General features: G+C 39.8%; 1 protein-coding gene across 6 annotated transcripts in view; it reads left to right on the top strand.

The window, feature by feature from the left end:
* Brat (brain tumor) overlaps nt 1-25,109 on the top strand; it is a 106,775-nt gene that overhangs the window by 29,604 nt on the left and 52,062 nt on the right. The window contains exon 1 of one of the 6 annotated variants that reach the window (XM_071713906.1): nt 6,516-7,891. The exons of 4 other annotated variants lie outside the window; for them this stretch is intronic. The gene's annotated coding sequence lies outside the window, so the exon portion shown is untranslated. Of the gene's footprint in view, nt 1-6,515; nt 8,082-25,109 lie in introns of those variants that run through there. One more of the 6 variants, XM_071713900.1, reaches the window with a different exon arrangement.

Raw genomic sequence — 25,109 nt, 5'->3', positions numbered from 1 at the left:
TGCATGATTACGTCAGACGATGGTGAACTCGACGCGGCCGTGTCGATGCTCAACTGCGCCGGGTCGACTCTCCCCAACTCTTTGATCGTCGACCTGTCTATAACGAGCCTACGCGCTAATTCTATGCGAAACGAAAACGTATCTGCAGCATTATCGGTGGCGTGCGTATTAGTTACCTATAAATGAGCAAGGTCGCGATATTAACGAGCTTTCAGCTGGAAACTTTCCAGCAAATTTTCCGGTTGGAAAACTTGTCGCGCGCCATATTGATGATTCGAGTGAGTATCGCTCGACCGAATGTGATCCATTCCCGTCTCCGATTTTTCAGATTGATTTTAAATATCAACTTGCTGTTTTACCCTCATTAATCAATGCCAAGTCACGAGAGATTAATTTACGATCGATTTAGCACGACGCAAAATTCTTCTGGGACGAGTCGGTTATCGCGCCGATTTCGATGCTTTGTATTGAGCACCAAAGGCAGACTTCTTTCGTATTCAGGAGGTATCCATGCACACGGTAGCAACAAACGGGTGCAAGTTTTTTTATGGCCTTTACCGCTGGGCCGTAAGTCTACTTTCCATTACTCGTAATACCGCGGGAGGTAATGGACCGGCGGTAAATTCCGGCTCTTTCTTTCGCAGTTAAATGTACTCGGGAAAATAACCCGATGAAGCATCACGCAGAAATAACGATTGAAAGTGGGAAATTCTTGTAATTGTCGCTGACAGGCGATAGTACTTGTTTCGCGCATCTTTAATAGCGCCCAACGCATTTCTTCGCCGCACGTATAATTCTTACAGTACATAACTCGCGGAGGTAATATCTAGGCTTAATTGGCGATACTCAACGTGTTGTTTATTAAATTATGCTCCAATTACCTTGATGTTATCGCAATCCATGGGTGCTGCTTATTATATCTCATGTTAACGCAATGTGCTGTAATTTATCTTATTAAAATTATAGATTTCTTAACGATAATTTGATTCCCCTGTAACAATCATAGATTACAGTATCCAGTATCTGAGGAGATTTCCTTTACATCCTTCGACGCTATACTTGGCCGTAACGAAATAATATCGAATTCAATTGCAACAACAGGAAATTTGAACAATTGCGTATAGGTTACAGATGTTTGGAACACCGTAATATTCTTTCGTTCGTCTTATCGTTTCTCGTTAGTTATTATAGTTTTTTTTATCAAACAGCAATTCGAGGTTGTCTCAGGCGTATAATTACATTGAAACGAACTCCGGCGCGCTTAGTTATGAGCCGATAAAGGGTACACCCGGTATAAGGAACGCAGACGGCTCTTGCCCATGGACTGGCCGACCAGCTGCTCCTTCAACGAAAAAGTACAAGTCAGCTGTTTTCCGGCGTGGCGCGCGCCGCGCCGGTTTCAAGCGTCCCGACGGCATCCGTGAGCGGAAAGGCGGATTTGAGGGGATGCGACGCGTCCGAGTCTGCCTTTCATTTTGCAAGGCCAATTCCAAAAGTAAAGTCGATATAAACGCGACAGACAGATCTTTATCGCGTCCGTCGAAACCTTCGTGCTTTCTTGTTACACGCTTCTTGAAATTGAAACTTTCCAATGAACGCGTGGCTTTTTAATGTCACACGCGTCAAGTAATAATTTGTAGGTAATGACTGGTTATGGTAACTGCCATTAAACGTAGAGAAGCTTTCGAAGGGAAAGGCTTGTCCGGAGTCGTGCGAACAAGCAAATATCACCTAGGAAGCAGCTGCTTTCCCGAAAAGTCAGCTGTTTCCTGACATTCGTATCGGTTCGTAGCACACGCCGATTACGATGTGATAAAAAGAATATCGATAAAGAGAGCCAGACAAAGGTCTCCCACCGATTTCAAAAGTGTGATGGTGAAGAGCAATAAAATTACAAAGTAAAAGGTCGAAGGCCATCAAAATTAAGTTTTCAACAACGAAGAAAGTGCATTTTTTTCATAATCATGTAGTACCACACTTATAATCGTGAAAAACCAAGTACGTTGATGAAATTGCAAATGATGTAATTAGACAGATTATAGCATAGATTATTAGATTATTAGATTATAGACAGACCAGGTTTCGTATTTAAAAAATATTTTTGTCTCGTGATTTTTCAACCCGCAATTTCTTTTACGCTATTTTTCCACGTGACGCCCTTCGACGGTTAAGGACGACGGGTTGAGAACCACTGTTCTTTGTACCCGTTTGCCTGGAACGAAACGGAATGTAACCGACCAGAGAAAATACGTAGGGTATGTTCGTTGCGTGTAACGTCTTTCGGATCCGGAGCAGGTGCCCCTCGCTGTGCTCGACCGGGACTCAGAGCCGTAAGCCATTCCGATCGTGGCAAAAACTCGTTACGAGTGTCATAATTTAACGCCCGGGCAATCGGGTAGTTTGCGATGTTCCTTCACAACTATAACCGTATATATCTTGTGACATTTGAAACATCTCACCGTGTCTTGATAGAGGAAAATTTTCGAATTAGAGGGAACGTTTTGCGGAACGAAAAGTTTCAATTGACGTTCTAGCCCCGTGGCAAAACTTTTTTCGATTTACGACGTTCCTTTTTTCTTTCGCAGTCAAATATTCTCGTTGGGGATCGAATGTATAACGTCAATAATTTTGTAGTATTATCAAATTATAAGTAAATTGTAAAATTTCGGCGTTAACAGGTTTACGACAAAAATTCGTTGAAATTGTAGAAATTTCTTCTCACTCGGAGAAAGCGCGCGGAATGATATTTCAGAAGTCCACTAAATTCACTGACGTGTCCTTAATACGGACACGCCGAGGCGCCGATCGGCGAATATTATCGATATTTATCGCCAATGCAATCGCAATGTCGATAAAATTTATGATGACTTTCAAAGTACCTGGCAATTTACAAAGAAAGAGTTTGGAGTCACAAAGAAGACATTTTGGGACCAACTTCCGCTGCGAAAATTAGTCTCTGAAGTGATCGATGTAAAAGAAATGTAAAAAAGTATACAAAGATCTTCAATTTATTGAGAACTTTTTCAAAGAGAAACAAACGAAAAAAATACCGAACCATTTATTTTGCCTTTTCACATCAGTGGATCTCTCTCCTCACAAAGTTACCTCTCTTCAGAGTCCTTGGAGTATTCTTTTGGAACCGGGGCTCGACATTCGAGATTCCGTCCCAGGAACGAACCCCGTCGATCCTTTTGTACTTTTTCTGATTGTGAGATGAACAAAGTGTGCACACAACGAGAAGAAACAGAGCAATATCTTTGATGATATTCAATATATAACAATGCTTATCTATCCGATTTTGTTCATTCTTTGTATTATTCCATTCAATTAAATTATTAACAGCTGTAGTTTGACTTATTTCCGTCATATTTAATTTTTTTTCATATTTTATTTTTATTTATTGATTTGTAACAACATTGAAGATAACGCATGGAAATGTGATTTGTAATTAAAAAATGCGGAATATGTGTATTAGTATATATGTTTCCAAACGGTTTTGCATATAGTTGTGGTTTTTTTTTTTACAACGATACGTGTACATATACGTATTATTTCGATTAACGTGTAATTTGAAAAGGAACGACACGATGTAAAGGTACGTGTTCACACAACTGAATTGTTATTATACTCTTAAGAATATTGAAGTATATCTTGAGTAATAAGTACTGTCGCATCATCGTGAAGCGGTTAATCGGTCCTCTTCTGTGCATACCAATGAAAGAAACTCGTAATTATATGCGTATGCAATGCTCACAACTAAATGAAAAGGCCACAGCTCGTAAAAGTGTTTAATGGTTGGAATGTTTCTATCTATCTTGGCGATTCTTGGCATTAACCGGTAGTGATTGGAAAGTCGAGCGCGTGACGAAAGTTAATGACAACTCATCTACCTGTCACGCGAATTTGGAATTTTTAATACACACAATACTCTTTAGAAAGCAAAGATGCTTTTTCAGACGTACGAAATCACTGACATCCTGTTTTTCCGACAGCTCAAGAATTGAAATACAAAGAATGTCAACGGTTGATCAATAACGAGCAAATTATGAAGAGTTATTAAACTATTTTTCGTTAATGAAGAGACATTTTTGCGTAAATGTAAATAATACGCGACTTATCAGAATAACGCAATGACACGATGGGGATCCTTTTCGCTTCCTGCGCAAATACCGCTGGAGTCCTTTAATTTTATGTCCCTCGAATAAAGAAGGTGTCAGCTTTCATTCGTCATCGCCCTTTCGTCGTTCCGCCGTTACATTTGCCCGGGCATTTTTGCCGCCGATTCATTTGCGACTGTGTTACGCGGATTTTCGTCCCCGTGTAATTGATTCGCCTCATTTCGAGCGACGCTCCTCGCAACTGCCGCGCGATAACCGACCCCTCAAACCCGTGAAAAAGAAACCCGGGCTGTTTGTCTCCCCCGGCTACCTCGAGGCTGTTTTCTCATGAGTGTCAGCCTTGTGAAATATTCTCCCTTCCGTGAAGTAATCTACCTACCTGTCTTGATGGTATTTTCTTATTCTACGAAATAATATCCGGACTCCAAAGCGCATACGAAAGTTCCCCTGAAAAATCGTACCGCGCGAAAAACTTTTCGTTTCGTACAAAAATTCACTGCGTGATGTAATAGATTTTACGTAGTGGGATGTACTTACAATTAGATTCCTGCGAGCACGTGCGCACATTTTACGCAAGATAAATTTAACCGCGTATTTTACCGTGTTACGTCCGCTGTGAATACGTTTACTTTGATTTCTAGCAAAAGCTCTCTTCCTACATGGTAATCTTTACATAACGAACTGGTGCAAAATGTTTTCTTTAATTTATGTTCGACGCGTGCACAAAGCGATTCCGCGGTATTTCTTATCTCGTAACCGTGCCCGCAGCTCATTACCTTTCAGTTATGTAACGTTTTTAATTAGATCACGTTTTTCGCTACATACGAGTAACGATGCTTTTTACGATTTAAGCGACACAGAGAATGTAGATTCGAGTTATATATTAAGGTTGAGTCGCGGTATACGATGATATGCAGTATATGAGCGTATATATAGAATAGGAGAGCATAAACGTCGTTATGAACGCCCAATGAAAAGCAAAGCCGTGATCTCCACACAAACGGAAAAACCGCGGCGCGCAGGAAATTTTCCCACGGATGTAAAACATTCCCTCCCTCGCAACGACCGGCATACTTTTCCTCATTATCTCTTATCCTCACCTGGCGTTCACGTCCTCGAGGTTTTCATGCTTATTGTTTCTTTTTTTTTTCAGCATGTGCATACGTACTGCAGATAAATGATTCACATTTCCAATTACTGACGCTGTAAAAAAAAACTCTATTTTAATTAATTTACTTCAGTATGTTACTTAATCTTCTCTTCATGTAAAATTTAATGAGAGAAAGAAAAAATAATACTATTTAGAATAATAAGATAAAGTTTTTCTACATTTCGTGCACGTAGTAAAATTGAGGAAATGGAAATTTGGAATTTTATCACATGTGTGTGCGAAATCGCCTTGGTCCCCAATTAATTAACGAGTTAAATATGTAGTAAATTATATAATTAATTATATTTTTGCATCTCCCTTCGAAAAACTACGACTTTTGAACAATTATACCTCATACATTTCGTGAAAGGGAGCTATAATAGTATTTTGGATTAAAACTTCTGTTTCGGAAAATAAAATATCACGCGGATTTGACTGCGTCGAATGCGATTCGAGGAACGAAAATAGCTCTGGGAAACAATATAAATGATAAGGGGCGTTACGGTTTTACTGTCATAATAGATAGATGTTTTATTGATTCGTCGCAAACTACAGTGCATCATAGATAGGTTATAGTATGAAACCTGTGTTCGGCTGTAATTGGTTACGGTTTTACGTCCAATTGTCCCAGCTGCCGCTTCGGCTTTGCATTATTTATCACGAGACGTCGCGCAAAATGTACTTGCAGCATATATTTATCGAATAAGGAGCGATAATGTCGATTCTACCAGCTTATTACGAGGCAATTATTCTCTCGTAGAAAAAGAAATATTTTATTGTCTATATTTTATATTCTATCTATTAATTTTTGCAGTCTATTACGTGCGTATAGTTGACGCAGTCCGATTCAAGCTTTTCGCGTGATGAGAAAGAGACGCGTTTCTAACTGCATCGCAAATCTTCCGACTCACATCTAACGCACGTCTGATTCTCTATCTCTAATGTTAATCCGGTGGCGTGTAATACGGCGATAACGCCGAAATTTACGGATCAAGATCAAGGTTATCGTCCGCGAAGGCGTCGCGTCGCCGTTCGCGGCGACCGATCGATCGTGCGGACCATCAGCGGACTTGTTTCGATCGGGCCACCCGTTATGACGCCAACGGGCGCCGAGTCGCGCCGGGTTGATGCCGCGAGGGTGTTGCGCGCCAGCCGGGAGGGCAGCCGGAGCGGTGGAAGGGAAAGGGGAGGAACACCACCGGTGATGGCGGTGGCGGCGGCGGGCGACGGTGGCGTCGGCGTCGGCGTCGGCGTCGGCGTCGGCGTCGGCGACCAACGATGGTGGTAATACAGTAGTGGTGGTGGTTGTGTTCGAAAGCCCTCCCCCCCACCATTCACCACGGCGTCTCGACGCCGTGGTTCAACTCGGACTCCACCGTTAGAGCGTCGTTTCAGTTACCAACAGACCGCGCGATCGTTCGCATCGCCGACGCGAAGCAAGAGGGGGAGAGAGCGAGAGAGAGAGAGAGAGAGAGAGAGCGAGAGAGAGAGAGAGAGAGAGAGCGCGAGAGAGAACGAGTGAAAGGAAGAGAGAGAGAGAAAGGAGTGCGCGAGTGTCGGCGTTGTACATACGCGCGCAAAAGGGAGCGAAAGAGAAGGATCAAAATAATACGAGAGAAAGGCGCATCGGGGGAGGAGAAGAGAGAGAACGAGAAGAAGAAGAAGAAGAAGAAGAGCGAACTATGTTACGAGTAGTCCTCTCCGTCGTCGTGCCGCTCGGTCTCGCCTGAACAAAGGAAGGTTCTTCTCCCTCGGCTCTCCGCGTCGAGGGTCGTTTCCGATCGACGAACCGTCGGGATCTTTCCTCGGGTGTCTTCGGCGCGGCTCGTGTGCGTCGGGCGCGCACGAAGCGGTCAGTCACGTAGCAGCGGCCGAGACGTGAGGAACAAAGGACGGCGGCAGGATCTGCGCGCGCGTGACGAGAAGGAGACGAGCGCACGGTGCGGGGTAGCCAGAACGCGAGCGTTGTTACAGCGGCGGCCGTGCGCATTTCTCCCGGCGATACTGTTGACACTCACGGTCGAGAAGCGGCCGGTGTAAACTCGATCGATCGAGATCTCCTTCTCAAATCGAGAAAGAGAAAGAGAGATAGAGAGACTCCTCGCTCCGCGCTCCGAACAACGCGAGTCGCGTACACCGGTGTTTTTTTCCGAAAGACAGACGCGTCGCCAACTCGATCCGTCGGACCTGTGCATTGTGCGTTGTTTTTTTGCTTTTTTTATACTTTTCTATCCTGACGACATCCCAGTGCGACGATCCCGGAGTAAGGAGGAGAGAGAGAGAGAGAGAGGAAGGAAGGAAGAAAGAAAGAAAGAAAGGAAGGAGCGTACCTGCCCGTCGGATATCCTCCTTATACCGAAAGGGACACGATTTGTGAGCGAGAAAGAGAGAAACCGACTGCACTAGAGTGAGAGAAGAAGGAAGAGAACGAGACCCAGGATTTTTTGGCCTGCCTTGCCTGCCTGCCTGCCTGCCTGCTTGCCTGCGCGACGAACCGGCGACCTAACCTAACGACAACGACGACGGTCGAAGAAGTGCGCGCGAGAATCGGAGAGAAGGAGGGAAAATCTCGTTGTGCGAGGGTACAGGGGAGAGCGGGAGGCGAAAGGACGAAAGTGAAAAGGTAAAATCGGATCTCCGGAGCGCGTTCCTCCGTTCCTCCGCTCCGGCGTCCGTTTTACGACGTCGTGAGGGTTTTTTTTTTTTTCGTGTGTCATGTTCATGTGCCCCAGAGTGTACCGCGACTGAAGGGAGACTCGAACGGAGAGCCCAAACGTTTATTCGGCAGCGCACGGATTATCCTCGTGTTTACGGTGAGTTTTTCTCAGTCAGGTAAAAAAAAAAAAAGAAGAACGTAGGTTATGCCGACGAGTTTTCAAGAACTCGACTGCGGAGCGACTTCCGGTTTTGAGTGATTTCTGATTGTTCGAGGGTATCCTTCAGTTTTTGGGGACGGCATACTTTGCGGGGTTTCAACTGTTTTTCCTTTCTCGGGGGAAAAAATTCTTTCTCTATAAGCGAATAATGGAACAATGAACAGTGGTGAGATAGGATAAATGGAAACGAGCACAATGGAAAGAAGATTAGATAGATCTTTGGAGCGGTCGGACCGCAAGAACAGTAGACAATTTTTCAACTTCATCCTGAGCTTTTTATACTTTCAATTTCCGTCGTTAAAGTGAGAGACACGTTTTAAAAACGCGTCGGTGAAATGGTTACGGCGAGTACGGTTTGCGCGATTTGCAATTCCGAATCGCGTCCGCGTTAAGTAGAATTATGGTCGTGCGTCACTACTCTCGTCAGCACTCAATCGAGACACCGTGTCGAGCTGTATTTTTTTCCATGCGTTAACTCGGGGGGGCCGGGGCCGGGGCTGGGGCCCCTCCGCCGTTTGTTCGAATCTCTCGCTTTCCCGTTCGCTCCCATGGCGACTCCTCAATGACGAAATTCCAAGACTCGGCGTCGCTTTTGATCGCTGAAGAATTCCCGGGAACAATGACACGCTCGGATCCTTCCTTTCCCTCCATCTCCGTTTCCCCCGGCCTCCCGCTGCTGGTATGGTTACGGATGTAATCACGTTTTCCACGCGGCACGACGGTCTCGAGCGCGCGCGCGCCTGAAAGGGAATTCCACGAAGCTTCCAGAACAACGTTGTCGTGACGGTGCCTCGAAGGGGCGAAGGCGAGCACAAGTTGTCGGCGATGTTTGTACGTCTCCCGCTCCTGTTTATTGTCCTCTCGACGGTAAACAGAAGCATTTGCGCGATCGGCGCCGCCGGGAAACGCGACATCGTGGTATACGCGATCGTAAACGAGCGATCCGGAGCCATTCGGAGAGAAATCATTCCTCTCGCGAACGACTCGAGTATCAACCGCTCCAAAATTCTCTCGATGAATAATTCTTGTTTTCTGGACCGCATGTTCAGGGTAGCGATCGTGTAACTTTATCCCTATGGGGCGGAAATGTGAAAACCAAAAATTTTCACTTTTCACATTTCCGCCCTAGGGATAAAGTTACATGATAGACTAAAAGGACCGTTGCAGTTAGAAATCGCTCCTTCATTGTAACATACAATTTTTTTTCTTACTAATGACACAGCTCGTCTCACTGGAAATAACGCAGATGCATAGGTGAATAGAAAAAAGAAACTGAATTCATTTATCCTGAAAGTTTACGTATCTGACGGAGACTGTCGGTTTCCGTCGCGCTTCTCGATGCATTTATGGCAACGTGACTCGGACGGCCACATTTAGACCTAAATGCGCGTCAAGGGTCACCGGGCCTTTGAGAATCGCCGCGTCGCGTCGCGACAAAGTTAAAACCGCGTTTGTCGGCGGGGACGCGTTCGCGGAGTACCGAGGAGAGCTTAATTAGACACCCGTTCGAGAGAGCGACGTTTCCCCGCGCTTCGCCGTTGACAGTAGTTAATTATTCAAAAGCATGCGTGTCGACGCGATACCTCGAAATTGCCGCTTCCGGCAGCTCGTAACTTCGTCGATGACAGGAGAGAACAACGTATATTGCGCAAGACGTGAGCGAAGAAAGCGGCGCGCACTCACAATCAGTGCCTACTTTGTGTAATCCGTCGAGCGCGGCATGGAAACAAGAGAAACTTTTTTTTTACACTTGAAATTTGATTGAAAAAATATTTAAATGCTGAAAACCGAAGAGGTGGAATAAATTCTCCCGACAATCACTCGCGCTGCCTCTGTAAAAATAGAATAAAACAATCTCCGCGACGATGCAGTTATATAAATACATATATACGTTTTTATGAAACATTCTTCAAAATTTTCGTGCTTCGGCTGTCGGCGAAGCAAAATGAAACGCACGTCGTGTACGGACCATTGATTTCTCGTAACGCGGCGTTTTCATCGATGAATGTCAATGAAAAATGAGAGGACAATGCGCGGATCGCGCCGGAAAACGGGAGGAAAGGGAGAGAGACGGAATGGAGGAACATCAATTTTCTGTAGGACAAGCGAGTAATTAAAATTCTGTCCCGCCCGCGCTAGCCTCGGAAATCAAATCGGCCCGCCATTTATAGCCTGCGTGATATCCTGCATTTTCATTTTCGTTCTCCGCCTGATAACACGAGAAAGAGTGAGATAGAGAGAAAGAGAGCCTCGATACCGAATCAGCAGTCGAACACATCTCATACGTGTGATTTATGACGGCAGTTGAAATTAGGTTACTGTAATTACCAGCTTCCGTTCTAGCACTAATTGCTGAAACTTATCTTTCAAAAGATTGCGTTTCTGTCCAAGTGAATGTCCGGGTCTTAATAATGACTGATAGAACTGTGTTCCTTGAAATCTGGCTGTTTGAAGATAAGTTCTTTATAAGTTGGAGAAAGTTTTGTTATTGGAAAGCATGGGAGTTGGGTAACTTTGATAAGCTTAAAAGTGCAAAAGTTTCTTTAATTTGGCATAATGAAGTACGTGGTTATCGTTTATTGATAATAATCAGAGTGATGTAATAACGTACTAAAATAATGAAATGCATATATCTATAATTATTATTTTCTTTAGCGATATTTATTACATTATTCTGCTCGTCCAATAAATTTATTCCTCTTGTTGCTATAATAATCAACGCTCTTTTCAATATAAACTGATCGAAAATTCATTTCAATGATGAACTGAGCTTTGCGTCTGACGCGTTCGACGAGAACAAAGAATTTACGCGAGATTCTCGAGCGCTCGCAAAGGTGAAATCGTCAATCTAACCGAATAAAAGGTTGAAAAATAAAACTTTTAAAAATATAACAATTTATCTACGTTATTGTACTCCACGTCGATCGACATGCTATAAAATGTAAGTAATTTCAGCTATTGTGTAAAGTTTGTGACGTTTGAAATCGGAAATTTCCATCGTAAAATTTTCTTTTATTTGTGTCTAAGGTAATGATTGACAGTGAATCCTATAGCTACGAAAAGTAGCGATCAACGTCTTATATTTGATTTGAGAATACAACATAACTAACAAAATTCTTGATAACAGTTCTTAGCTTATTAACAGTTAGAGAATTCTTTGCGTGCCAGCGAAATGATTCAAACAGTTTATACTTGCTCTTATCTAGAGTCATGTCATGATCGTCAAATGCAGGACGCTTATGACCAGTCTTTGAGACGTTTATACTATGTGATTCAGAATTATCATTTTTTTTCTTTTTTTTTTAACATGTAGAAATAGAAGAGATTATATTTCTCTCGAGATATTCTCGTTCAAATAATACTATCGTCTTTAAACTATCTTATCTTGTTACAATATGTATATTGTAATATTAACGGTACCTTTGCATTGAAAATATCTTTTTTTTTAAGTAGATAAATACTTTTAGAGATACACTAATTTAATGCAAAGACGACATGCGATCTGTATTCTAAATATTTTTATTATTTGATTAGATGACTCGCTCTGTACACGCGTTCAAAGATTAGAAAGCTGAACTCCTAACCAAACAAGAACATATTGTGTTACATTGTCGTTTGTTAAACGTGACGTAAAGCCATGTAACAGATGCAAATTTGCATTTGAATAATCTAGTACAATTAAATTTTAAGCGACATAGCTTATTGTGTAGATTCTAAATTGCTCAAATAGTCACTCATACCTAGTCACGTGTATTTTTACACACATTTTACTTTATAAGAATTGTAATTATTAATTCTCATTAATTTTTATTATATCGTAAAAATAATTGCTAACGAACGATTAGCGCAATTATCATTCAACTCCGGATTCAATATTCTATTTTTTTATGATTAAACTTGAAGTTCGGTAAAACGAAGGCTTCTTTAAAAAAAAATCCGTATTTGTTTCTCGCCGTTTTTTGATCTTTTTTTTATGAACTTACGATTTTAACGCGCCCGCGGCTGTGTTTAGGTGGGAACAGGTTCACGCAGCCGTTAATATTTGCACCGCGATAAATCCGACGCATAAATACCCACGTCCTCCCCGGTATTAAAGTGTCATTGCGATTAATGCGTCATCGCCGGCGTACGCGCGAGACCGCGCGTAATCGCTTTCCGTTACATCAAAGTTTCAGCGGAACGCCGGACGAGGAGACGACTCCACCGCTACCTGATGAAAACATTGGAGGATAGTAGACCCCGGTCGCATTTTTCATGAACCGCACCGTTTATTGGAAAAATGAGGTAAAAAAGGATATCGGAGAAAACGATCGCGCAAACCTCGAGTCCGCGAAATATGGATTCGATTCCTGAAGGACCGAGTAAACAAGACGTACGATGAAATCTGGTTCAGACAGAATTACTCAAGTTATTTCGTTTCGTGACTTTATTATTGTACGAATATATAACGCTCCTTTTTTAAATGTAAATTGCACAGACGATATTTTAATGATCAGGGGAATGTTATTGTACTGTTTGTTACTTGCTGAAATAATCGATTAAATATAGCTTGCACCTTCAAAGCGTCGCGCGTTGTTATTATTGTATTAATATATCGCGTTCGCGTATAAATATCTCAAATTAGTTTATCAACGTTGAAACAAGAAAACTGTTGAAACAAGCAAACCAAATATATAGATTCGTACTTTGTTCGATGTCCCCCGGAAACGTTGATAATCGGTTTGCGTTTGTAATGATCGGTTCGACGAAATAGTTGTGATAATTAGTTTTTCATTCATTGTGAACGCAAGCCACCTAATTGCTCATCGATTGGCTTTATCTCGCGGCGACAGCTGTTTAAATCAGTCGCAGTGTATACCCTGCTGTCTGTGGTGTTAGTTTGGTGACATCTCTTTTTTTTTCCTCGGAATTGATATTGATTAACCTCTGGCACGAATAGTAAATAAAATTAAAAAATACAGATTATTTAAAAATCCATTTTATTTTATCAATTGACAGATTATCGAGATATATCGTGACATTATTAATTTGATATCATACATTTAACGAAAAATTTAGAGGAAAGTAATTTGATTATTTCTGCAAAATTATCAGTTTCCTCGTTTTTTGAGACGCTATGTACAATTTGTGAAGACGCAATGCTGTAAATTCCTGCATTGTAGGATGTTACGTTATTTCGAAAAATGAAATCACGTCTAATGAAGGGGATTCCCTGCGCGAGGTGCAATTCTCGTGCCGCTTATTCAGAGTAAAAAATGTGTGGATGTGTCTTAAACAGCGAAAGTAAACGGCCCGCGCTCGAGCTCCCGCGAGTTCTCGCGAGTTCTATCGACGTGGAGACGAAAGCGTATCTCGCGTATATAGGAGTAGACGATGACCGCTTGCATGTTACATAATTACATAGTAGGAAACTCTCTGATCTGGGCAGTCGAGCGCAATAATGGCGTAAGTCTACTTACATTGTTATTGCATCAAAAGGCCTTTCTAAATTCGAGATTTATTTATCTTCATGCAATTATCCATCTGTTGCTGTTCTCTTTTCAAGAATTACACAAACCACATGTCATACAAAAGATTTTATTATTTATAGAATAATGATTTATGTATGACAATATTAACCAAACTCTGTGTGTTGAGGACCTAATGCTATTGGCATAGTAAATATTTAAAGGAAGGTAGTCTTCGCTATCTTTATTGCGAAATAGTAACGAAAATCGTTCAATTTAATAAAGTATTAAGATTTATTTAATTGTGTGTGTGTGTGTGTGTGTGTGTGTGTGTGTGTGTGTGTGTGTGTGTGTGTGTGTGTGTGTGTGTGTGTGTGTGTGTGTGTGTGTGTGTGTGTGTGTGTGTGTGTGTGTGTGTGTGTGTGTGTGTGTGTGTGTGTGTGTGTGTGTGTGTGTGTGTGTGTGTGTGTGTGTGTGTACACGATTATTGTGATCCATTATAAATATTAAAATATGTTATGCCGTATTATACATAAATTTTGTTCTCTAAAATAAGAGAAATAAGAGAGTTGTAAATGTTATCGAAATTACTTACTTTAACGAACTTATTTCTCTCGGAGAAATATCAACTACTCGTATTTTGCATCGCTTAATGATCGTGTGCTAAACTACCTATCCAGCGTGAATTTTACTATGCCAAGTATGCATATGTTTGACGTAAACGAAGGCTCAGGGCAACCGCGTTTAGCATTAAATCCAAGTCCAGCTCGCGAAGATAAACGTGCGCAAATCGCGGGAAATTTCTGGTGAGTATCGGACAAATTTTCGATACAGAGGCCGGACAGCCTTATTATAAATCTGCCATTGTCATCTGTTGTTTTCAGCGAAAATAGCTTAACAGTTAACAGCATCGAAAATGAGACGCGCAATTGCATCATGTGTCCACCGAGGCGCGTCGTGTCCGTTCGAAAAATCACGAAAATAAAGGTGGCCGTTTCATTGAATATTATCTTTCAACCGTAAAATGCACTAAATATCCAAATATTCGTGAAATATAAAATTTATTTAATTTATCTACACGTAATCGCATTTATCTAAGCAAGATTATTTCCAAAATTATATATTTGTTATTTACCTTTATCGAAACTTCGATGCAGTATTGATTCGTTCGAAAAAATGAGATTTTGTTTATAAAGATAATATGAGAAAATCGAAAGAAAAATATACATCATTATCTTTTTACTTACTTTGGCTTTATCTGTGCAGTATAAACATTAATTAAAAGATTCCATTATACTAATCACATAATTGTCGTGACTCGAGAGAATACACGTGACGGATAGTAGCTAGCTGATAAATAGCATATGGATAACTTGTGATTACCGTTAAGTCTAAGCTTTTTTTTTTTCATTACGTTGCATAAGTAGATGTAGAGCATAACCTTCTTGACGTGCATTTATCGTGCGTTATTATCAACACGTACTTGTTAGAAGCTGCTGACTTATTAATGTTTTAGAGTAAGGTACCGTTGGTAAGGTCCTTAACTAAATCACTTTTCTCTGCGTATGTTATTACACGGAATGTGATTTGCAAATGTGGCTAGGGGTTCGCACAATGACTATGTTCTACAAGTTTGTCGGTATAACTGTATCACTGCATCTAACGATGATAAATCCTTCTTTCCACTCTATATAGTACTTCCCCTTAACATTACCGTCATCAATCTATCTCGATCAATCGATGTTAGAAAGTTAATCGGTAGATTACACCGAGCCTATCATGTACGAAGAGCTGTAGGAAAATATATAGAAATCACCCGTAATTAGCTATTTATCAACTACAAAACTATTGCAAGATTAATAAAGAGGAGGAGATTTGTTGTGCTTACGTGAGAACGAGAGTCTCGGATTTAGACGAATGACGTCACGAACATTATGAAAATCACCGGGCTTATCCGCAGTCTCGTGTTCCGTGTATTTCGATACTTTAGCCTTTCTAATAGTTGATCTTTCACGAGACAGCCTTGCTTTTCGTCGCGAACGCGACACACGAAAGCAATTCAACGCGGATATAGACCCACGCGCGTATATATCGGTTGGCGCAAATCGATATTTTAGAAGCGGACCAAAAACCGTGAACGCGCGCAAAAAAGGTTAAAAATAAATCATTCTAACGTTGTGTCCTTTAAAATAAATTGTTCACAACTACACGGCTTTGATTAATTTAATTATAGTTTCCGTTTATTTATATATAAATTTATTTATAAACACATTTTGTTTATAAGGAAAACTGATTATTTCAGGCAAAACAGACTGACATAAGAATTGATTCCCGCATTTTAATTAAGCGATATTCATATGCGATTATGAAATACCTAAGTGCGGTTGCATAGTTCGTTAAAATGTAACGGAAAGATTGACAGAATAAGAATATTCAGCGATAGATGCGACAACAGCAGCTTTATTTGCTCCATTTTGACGTAATCGTATGCGACTTTTCCACTGTCACTTTTTACACTTTCGCTCGCTGTCGTCGACTCGTGCCATCTCGACAGCTTCTCGATCTCGCGAGAGTGAAATGCCAAAGTGAAAGGGTATGTCTGCCCGTGCGTGCTGTTACCTCACAACTCGTCGCGCCGGCTGTAACTGCGATTCGAGAGGAAGTTGTTAAGCCGCATACACATCGCGTATCCGCCCTGTCGAAATGCTAGTGCCACAGCACAGCATCTTTCTCGATCTGCTCGGTTTATCACTCGCGTTACTACCTATAAACTTTTGAGAACTGAAGCACTGCAAAGAATATATATCTTAAAGAGATACAAATGCTTTGTAGCTCAAACACTTTGACGTTAAAGGTTGAGTTTTTCTTTAATAATAAATCCGATAATTTTGATTAACGTATTTCTATAACACTCACTAATATATGTTAATGACGAGATATGGGAGCATCTTGCAGAGGAAATGCAACATTTCAAAAAACATTCCTTTCTCTTGCTTTCTCTTGCGCACAGTTACATAGTATTATGCAACAAGAAGATAAATCATCGTATATTTCAAGCTAGTAGCATAAGAGTTCGTTACGTCTCATTAAAGAGACTTTCGCGTAATTTTATTCAGTTTTTTCAAATTTCTAAAAATAAATATTTTTTTCCCCTTGATCCATGATGTCACGTAATAAGCCTTTTGATGACTTCAGGGGTTCGGAATCGCGAAGTTAATGTCACACATAAATTGCATGATGTGCATCGTACAATGCAACTGCGCATAAATGTTAAATGTCGAGAGTTACATAGTTCGTTGATCGGCCTGACTGATCGTCCCTCGCTAGATCGACTCGGCTCGTCCCAGAGTGTTCGTAATATCGCGTGCGCGTTGGCGTGAAAAGGGGTCTTGCGTTTAGTCGCCCGTCGAGGGCACGCTGCTCCACGCGTGTTCCACATCGGCCACGTGACGTGTGCGGAGCCGATTCGCTCGGCGCGAGATCGATATCACACGCACGACTCGCGTTTGCATGGCGGTCTTTAACCCTCAGCAGCGGCACGAATCGCTTTAACTAAAAGGTTAATAAAACCGCAGCTTCCGGCGCGACATATAGAACCGCGTGGAATTTGCGAGTTACGTTTTTCTTTTCAAAATTTATATATTTTTAGCAATAACGAGTATTTTTAGTTTTATATTTTTAATATTAAAACTAACAGTGAGCAATGTAACGCAGAATTTATAAGAAAATGTTAGAGAAATTATGGAGAGAGGAGTACATTTATCTTTAAAGCTAATTTCAAAACTGAGAGAAATATATAAATACATACATATGTGTTATTTCATAAATTATATTACATGCCTATTTTTATTTTAAAAAACTAGGTTTGAAGCATTCAGTATATTCAGTATGACGCATTTATCGTTCCGCGGACTTTTACGCGGGTATGTGTAGTGTCATAAACGAGTAATTTATCAGACACATACGCGATAAGACTGGAAGGGACTTTACTAATAGCGTGACGAGCGAGATTGCGATGCAACGCTATATCTGTCGTCCAGATATTCTAGGATAGTAACGATAGCTGAATTTATGACGGGGTTGATTCGCGCAGACAAGAACGATCGAAGTGCTTGCCGAGAACGCCTGTCACTTTATTATGTTCACCGTACTTTTTATATGCTACCATTTTCTTAAGCTTTTTATACGCTAATTTCACTTGCCGCACAAATGGACGTAACTTTTTCCGCCTCGCGAAAATATATGCGTAGTTGGTTTTTCATAAAAACCAAGATTGTGATCGAGTTACTCCAGATGCATCGATATTGCGCAATATGTAAATGTTAACGTTATGCATTTGAATACATACCGCGCTCTCGAGAGCAACTCTCGATGACTGAGAACACTCTTCAATGAATAGAGTTGAGAATGACTCTCAATGAGAGGATAAAAAAGTTGGAAGTCTATAGAAATAAGAACGACTCTCTTAATGAGTGTACGCTCGAGGATTTTGCCGTGTAAGTATGATTCTTAACAGTGAAATTCTCGAGTGAACACGAAGTTAAGAACTGTCTTCAATAGCTGTGTGCTTTTGAATCGTTGAGAATGGCTGTCAATATATATAGTAGCGGTCTCAAAGGAAGCGTCTAGTTTTGTTCTTATTATATCTTTGAGAATTTTATTTTGTAAGTAACTTTTTATAACAATTCTCTCTTTTTTTTTTACAATAAGGAAAGGTCTTAACCATGTCTTTCAATAAACATCTATTTGAAAGTTTATTCTTTAGAAGCAATCCCGTCTTTAAATATACTTTATTATGAAAAAAGATATCCGTAAACATATTTGCGTTATTAAAGCAAAGCTTTTTAATTTTTGTAAAGTTTACGCGTATAATTACGTGACGCCCACACTGGTTGACTTTCATTTTTTCCTCGCGTAACTTCGAGATTGGTTAGACAATCCCTGTAGCAGCAGTAGATGTCAAGAGTGAAAGTATAAAAGGCATTCCAGCCTCCTATGTCTTTCCTTCTTTCAAATTCCTGTAACCGACTTCGCTTTCGTAGATCTACTCTTGGCCGCGACGAGGGATCGTATTATAGTCACTCAATATTTAATTTTAAATAAGATATTCTGTTTAATCTTTAATTTATATTGAAATATTATTTTATATATGTCACATCTTTGGAATCAATATCTAAAATTAGACATCTGTCTGCGAGTTTTGTTCTCCAAATGTAGGTACATGATAGGGCGAACTAACAAAATTCTTATGTATGCCACATCTATAAAAGAGTATATGAAAGATCGATGTATCATAGCTATTATCACTGATTTATTAATGTTACGCTTTTAAGTGGATCAGGATCTCTTATTAGGAATCTCGGCGAATCTCGAGGAACGACAGATCGCGATTTTATGGTTGCGAAAACTGGGTTAAGAATGAACGCATCGAGAATCGATCGGCTAAGTCAGCCGATTAATCGCGAACCGATCCTTTTTAGTCGTCCGGCGAGGCCACTGCGGATAAAAGGTGTTCACGCGCGTGTAGGATTTACGCGCCCCATGATCCTATGAATGTATCGCGAGAACTGGAATAGCAGACTATTCCCGAAGACTATCAAACCAGTCAAGCACGGCCCGTCATTTTTAACAGTTAGCGTCTGGAGCAATTTAAATTCTCCGCCGGTTGCCGGGCTAACGTTTTACGCATGTGGAAGAAAAATGGTACCTTGGCCTCTAAAATAAGAAGCTCCGATCGATAGTTATATAGTCTTCTTACAATAAGAGCTTGATTCCCGTAATACGTGTAACGCGGTATTGCTATCCTCGACGGCTAAATAACTTTCTTAATTCTTATCTGATCAATCATAATGAATGAATATGCCAAGGATTTTAATAAAACTTTTAATGAATAAATCGCTATCGTGGATATAATTGCTCTCATATTATTAATTATTCTAAAAAAGAGAAGTAAATCAGGGAGTTTTAGAACTTGGCACAATTTCATGATATTAAATCAGAATTACGTTTTTATTGAAATACAGGATTCTATTGAAGATATTTAAGTTAAAAAGGATTAAATATCAAAAGCACTAAACTACTGCACTAAATTACTGCATCTTAAAATATTAATGAGCTTTAATAAATATCTGTAAAGAGACTGCGTTTGAGCACGATAATAATGTAATAATAAATAATAATATGCAGAGATATTGTGCGTCACTTTTATTCAATATTCGTAAAACTACAAGTATTCTAAATAACATTTTACTGCACATTGATGTTCTCGGAGAAAAAGTACATTTCTTCTTCCTAACAACTGCTGCTCTACTTTCGAAACGTCAAATATTGTTAAATGCACAAAATACTTTGTCTTCACAGCCGTAGCTTTTCTTCGCGCAGGTAAACGTATGCCAGGAGAATGCGTATCCAATTCTTGATTTGTTGAGAAAGGAACGCGCTTTGTGTTAACAATCTTAATGTAGAACGTTTCTGAAAGGACTCGAGCCAAGGAAACGGAGATTAAAGCGCTCGCGGCATTGTATCTCCTTGCTCTATTTTACTTTGTATATAAAACTTCACTCTTTTACTCCATTCGGGCATTTTACTTTCCAGTTGTCAAGTGTAAAGGAAGTAAACTATTTTCCTGCAGCAATTTACAGGATATTTTGATTTTATAAATGGGAGATTCGCGCGTAGCAGTTATTCGTTCGCGATTGTCTCGATAGATCATTCGTCACAATACTTGCTAGACCTTCACGCTTCGATATGCGACCTTGACACGCTTTCTCTTTCTCTTATAGAGTATCTGCCCTTTCGCACTTTTCAACCTGAAATGAAATTTCTACTTTAACATGCTGTCGCATTGAAGATTTAGCATCAAATGATGACATTTTAACTTTAAAGTAGACAGTCTGAAATTGTAATTTATTTAATTCTTTTATATCATGAAATATCGTATACTGCGCTGTTGTAATATACGAAAGCACTTTAATTAAAGCAAATGAAAGTTGAAGGTCGGTAGTTAATTATATAATTTTTGTAAAAATGCGACGAGGAATAATCAATGATAAAGGAAAAAGTAAACTAATCGGATAAACATCTTTTTTTATTGCACGCATCTGCGCTCTCGTGACCGGCCTTTATTTTTCTTTTATCCAATATGGTGCTGGTGTATAATAAGTCGTCGAAGTTTGCTCTCATTGATGTTTTTCATCGCTGCCGTTGCTGCTGACGATAAATCGGATGAAGCACAACGGCTTTCGGAACAGAAAATAGCAGCGTTGACCAATTTGAAGTTATTGCGATACGCGATACGAGTATTGTTTTAGAATTTTGACGCAGTTGCGGCGCACTCTCCTTCACAATATTTGAACACTGGTACCTTTTTTTGTTTTATATGTATTTACTATATGTAAATACCACGTGAAACAAAAGTATTATCGAACAATCGTGATTTTATACATTGTTTTGCTAAATACAATTCTCATGCATTACAGCTAGTTTTCATGATTGATATTTGCTAGATTACGTTACATATTTTATATAGTATATATGCTTTTTTTCTAGTTTAACTTATTTTAAGCAATCTCATTTATTACATTGCAAATTGGCAACTGTCACTAATTTCTGCAGCAAAGATCACTGAATTTTGTAATCTATTAATTATGTTACATTACATCCTTTTGCAATTTTATATGATTTACGTAATAACTGCACATAATAAAACTACACTGAGAAAAAAAATTGTTAATCCCAAGAAATATTTAGTCCGATACGTTCAACTAAACATTTTAGTTAGTTAACTAAACATTAGTTGTTTCAACCATTTATTTAGTTTCTTTAATCAAGAATTAATTAATTTAACTAATGTTTAGTTAACTAACTAAAATGTTTAGTTGAACGTATTAAATATTTCTTGGGATTAACAAATTTTTTTTCTTAGTGTATTATATATATTAATGATGTTAAGTGTAATATTAAAGTCGCCAATGACATTAAGCAAGAAATTAATTCTCAAAGCAAATGTTGATTATTTGGATAAGTTAAATTCTCTCTCTTCTGACGTCATTGCGTCATAATATTTTTGTTTACTCGAAAATGATCGAAGAGCCCATGCGTCACATATTTCTCATATAATTACAATATGTTGATTTTATCAATAAACAAAATTTTTTTACGAACAGTTATTCAAGAGAGAATGACATTTAATTTTTTATTTTTTCCTGTGACATAATTTGATTCTCTTTCTCGATTACGGCAATAGAGTAATTTTAATATTATCATTGAGAGATAAGAAAAATAACGTTTCAACAAATCTCGAGAGCGATTTTGGCGCGTGTAAGAATCGATAGCAGTTCAATCTCTGTGTAAATAGTGTCCGCGCACAAAATGCGAAAGGAAACGCGATTTGAAAAATGTCCACGAAATGTCAGAAACACTCGCTTCACCGCGGATGAAAATTTAAACTATCCTGCGGCTGTAACTCGAGGTTACGGACAATTACATGTGGAATTCTCGTTCCACTAACACACACGGAAAGTCTGCGAACACGTCATCACGTCATACTAACAGTGAACGGGTCAACCTCTTACTATACAGCGTGCAATATACAGGGTGTTTCACGCGCCTTTCACTCTCTGCATTGTGTTGCACGATGTGCGGATTTTTCCCACGCAAATATACTACTACATAAATTTTTAATTCACTCTTTCAACTTTTTTAATTAAATATCTCGATAACGAGATTTTGCTAGCATAAAGTCTAAGGTCCGTATTTATAAGTCGGTTCTTATATTTAAGACCGTCTTAAGTAATGTCTTAAGATGCTAATACGACTCTGTGATTGGTTCATAACACCTTAATATTGTACTTAAGACGGTCTTAAATATAAGATCCGACTATGAATACCGGCCTAAGACTTTCCATGTTATTTCTTTCGTGTTACATCATTGTTTCGCTCGTCAACTATTATTCTAGCAACGAAGTATCGACGATTTGGGTTAAAACATATTTTAGTGACATGATGAAGTTGGAAATATAGAAGGGAATATAGTAGGAATATAACATCACGTCTCCTCTCTCTCTCTCTCTCTCTTTCCATCTTTCGATTCTAAATAGAAAACGCGTGTCGCGTTCATCCGGCGCGACACGCCGCTCCAGGTGGCCGATATATCGACAGAAGTGTCGATTTAATTCCCATCGTTATTCTTTATCTAGCATCACCCCGGTAGATAAGTGTGTGCGCGCTCGATACAGATTTATCTCTTGTGAGTTTCTTTTTCATCGCAACAAACGATGATCGTTAAAAGTAATAAACCGACAACGCCGGCTCTGCGCGCAGTCAGACGCGAATTTATCGCCGGAAATGGCCTCCACATTTCCCGAGTCCTTGAGTGCGGCTTTATCATTTGGGCCACGCACGCAGAGAAAGAACGTTCCTGTCATTTGCCACGCAACACGACTATAAAGTAACCATTATTCAAGCTTATTCTTTAAATTAAAAAGTTTTAATGCGAAAGTCGAGCAGTGATTTGACAAATACTGAAATAAAATTTTATTGTGGGGTACGTATATATGCATAGTTGAGTAATTTAGTATAATGGATAAAATTTTAACATGTTTTAATACGCTTTTAATACGCTTTAATATGTTTTAATACGCTCTGAAAATTCTAAATTGATGAAATTGTCTATCTAAAGGGTTTTTAACAACATTATGATAATATAATAATATATACAAAATGTAGCAATATAGACAGAATTTTGATTATCGCGATTCGGTTACTTCCAACGGCAAGATATGGGAAATTCGTCTGGCTTATAATTCATGTTAGCAGAAAATTGATATTCTCAAAGACGCGCAAAGCCGTAGACGTTACAAAAAATCGACTGTAGGAAATTTTTTACGAGTCTCTCGGGACATCGGAATATATCCTTACAACACGGACGTCACGAGATTGGAATTTAAATCGCCACACGAGCGCCTCGATGAGATATTTCGTGTCATGGAGCCGCGAATGTGTGGCGGCTCATTAATGCGGAAGGCCGTAGACGAGTTGATATCTCGTTTTAACATTCGGAGGATGTTCTCACGTTTCCGGTTAACCAAAAGTGACGACTACCAAACGTTTCCTCGAACGGATAGCGGCCTCTCTGTCCCTTTCATTCTCTCGCTCTTCCTCCTTCGCGCGAGTCGATTGATCGAAGACACACGCGTTCGCTAACGTCATGGAGGAAGTTTGTACAATTGCAATTTCAACTTCCGTGAACGCGATTACGTTGGAGTTGCGTCTTACATTTGAAACAATACGTGCTCCGAACATTTAACCCTTAGATGCGTTTTGCATCAGTGTGAAGAACATTCTGAATAATTAGCGTTGTTAAACTAAAAACTTTGATATTATTTCTATATTATTATAAAATTAAACTTCCGTTTCTTATTCTTAGTTTTCTTAATGTGCTACATAGACATAATTATTGCCATTCGGCAAAATGATATATTTAAAGGTTTAATTCTCACATTTTGACAGAAATCTAATTTAAAGTTCGATAGCCAGGAAGTTCAGTATTTGAAGATAGACTTTTCGAAAAGATAATAATATATTACTCAATTGTCGTTAGAAGAGAAGCTCACTCGGCTTACAAAATCTAAGATATGACCGGAAGCGTATCCGCTGATGGTGATGGTAGAATATTAAGACGTAAAACGTGACGATTCGATCGGGGACTCTTGGATCTTGTGGTGCAACGAGATGCAATCAGGTCGGGGAGCACGACGCAGATTTCGAAGAACCGGTCGGTCGAATTCCCGGCAACCCCAATCGCGATCCTAATCCCTGGTGCACTTCGCTCTTGACGCAGCTCTTGGTGCTCGAGCTGCCATCCTTAATCGAATCCCAACCGAGAGATGCTCTCACAGCCCGTAATCTCTCCGATGGGGCTAGCGCGGCAACGCGTAAACATGAGCGCACTGGCCCGGGATATACCTGCTCTCGAATATGCAATAGTTAGCCCCGCTCGTCGTTACACGCCCGCGTCTTGTATTCGGCTGCCCGTAACAGCCTCCTTGAGATGCCTAACTTCTCCCGGCTCGATAATCGCCGGCAATCCCACTGGTTATCGCGTGTTCGTGGAGAAACCGTCGTACGACTAATGGCGCGTGAAATAATCCTCGGCAAAAATATTCGTAAAAGAAGTTCAAAGTTCGGCGTAAGGGAGGGAAAATTTGTATACTTGAATTGCCCTTTGTCGCATAACCTAGCGATCAAGTTTTTCAACCTGAACGTTCCATGATAACAACAATTTTGTTCACATACATAGTTGTAGATAACTGTATCGTATATTTTGTTATTTATTTTATTTATTAATTTTGTACCTTTATGCGTATTTCTTTTTTCTAACACAAGACATAACTTCTTCACATAACAATTAATATATTTTTAATTTCATCGAAGTGATAATAAAGATAACTATAAAGATAAAGAAAAGTTTATCATTAACTGAAATTACAGATTTATTTTTGGACTTTTCTGGCGTTTT

Source organism: Temnothorax nylanderi, unplaced genomic scaffold (genome assembly GCF_030848795.1).
Source record: "Temnothorax nylanderi isolate EJ_2023f unplaced genomic scaffold, tnyl_v1.0 TNYL_tig0131_pilon, whole genome shotgun sequence".
Lineage (NCBI taxonomy): Eukaryota > Metazoa > Arthropoda > Insecta > Hymenoptera > Formicidae > Temnothorax > Temnothorax nylanderi.
Note: the sequence above shows the minus strand (reverse complement) of the source record. Positions and strands in the feature narration are given on the sequence as shown.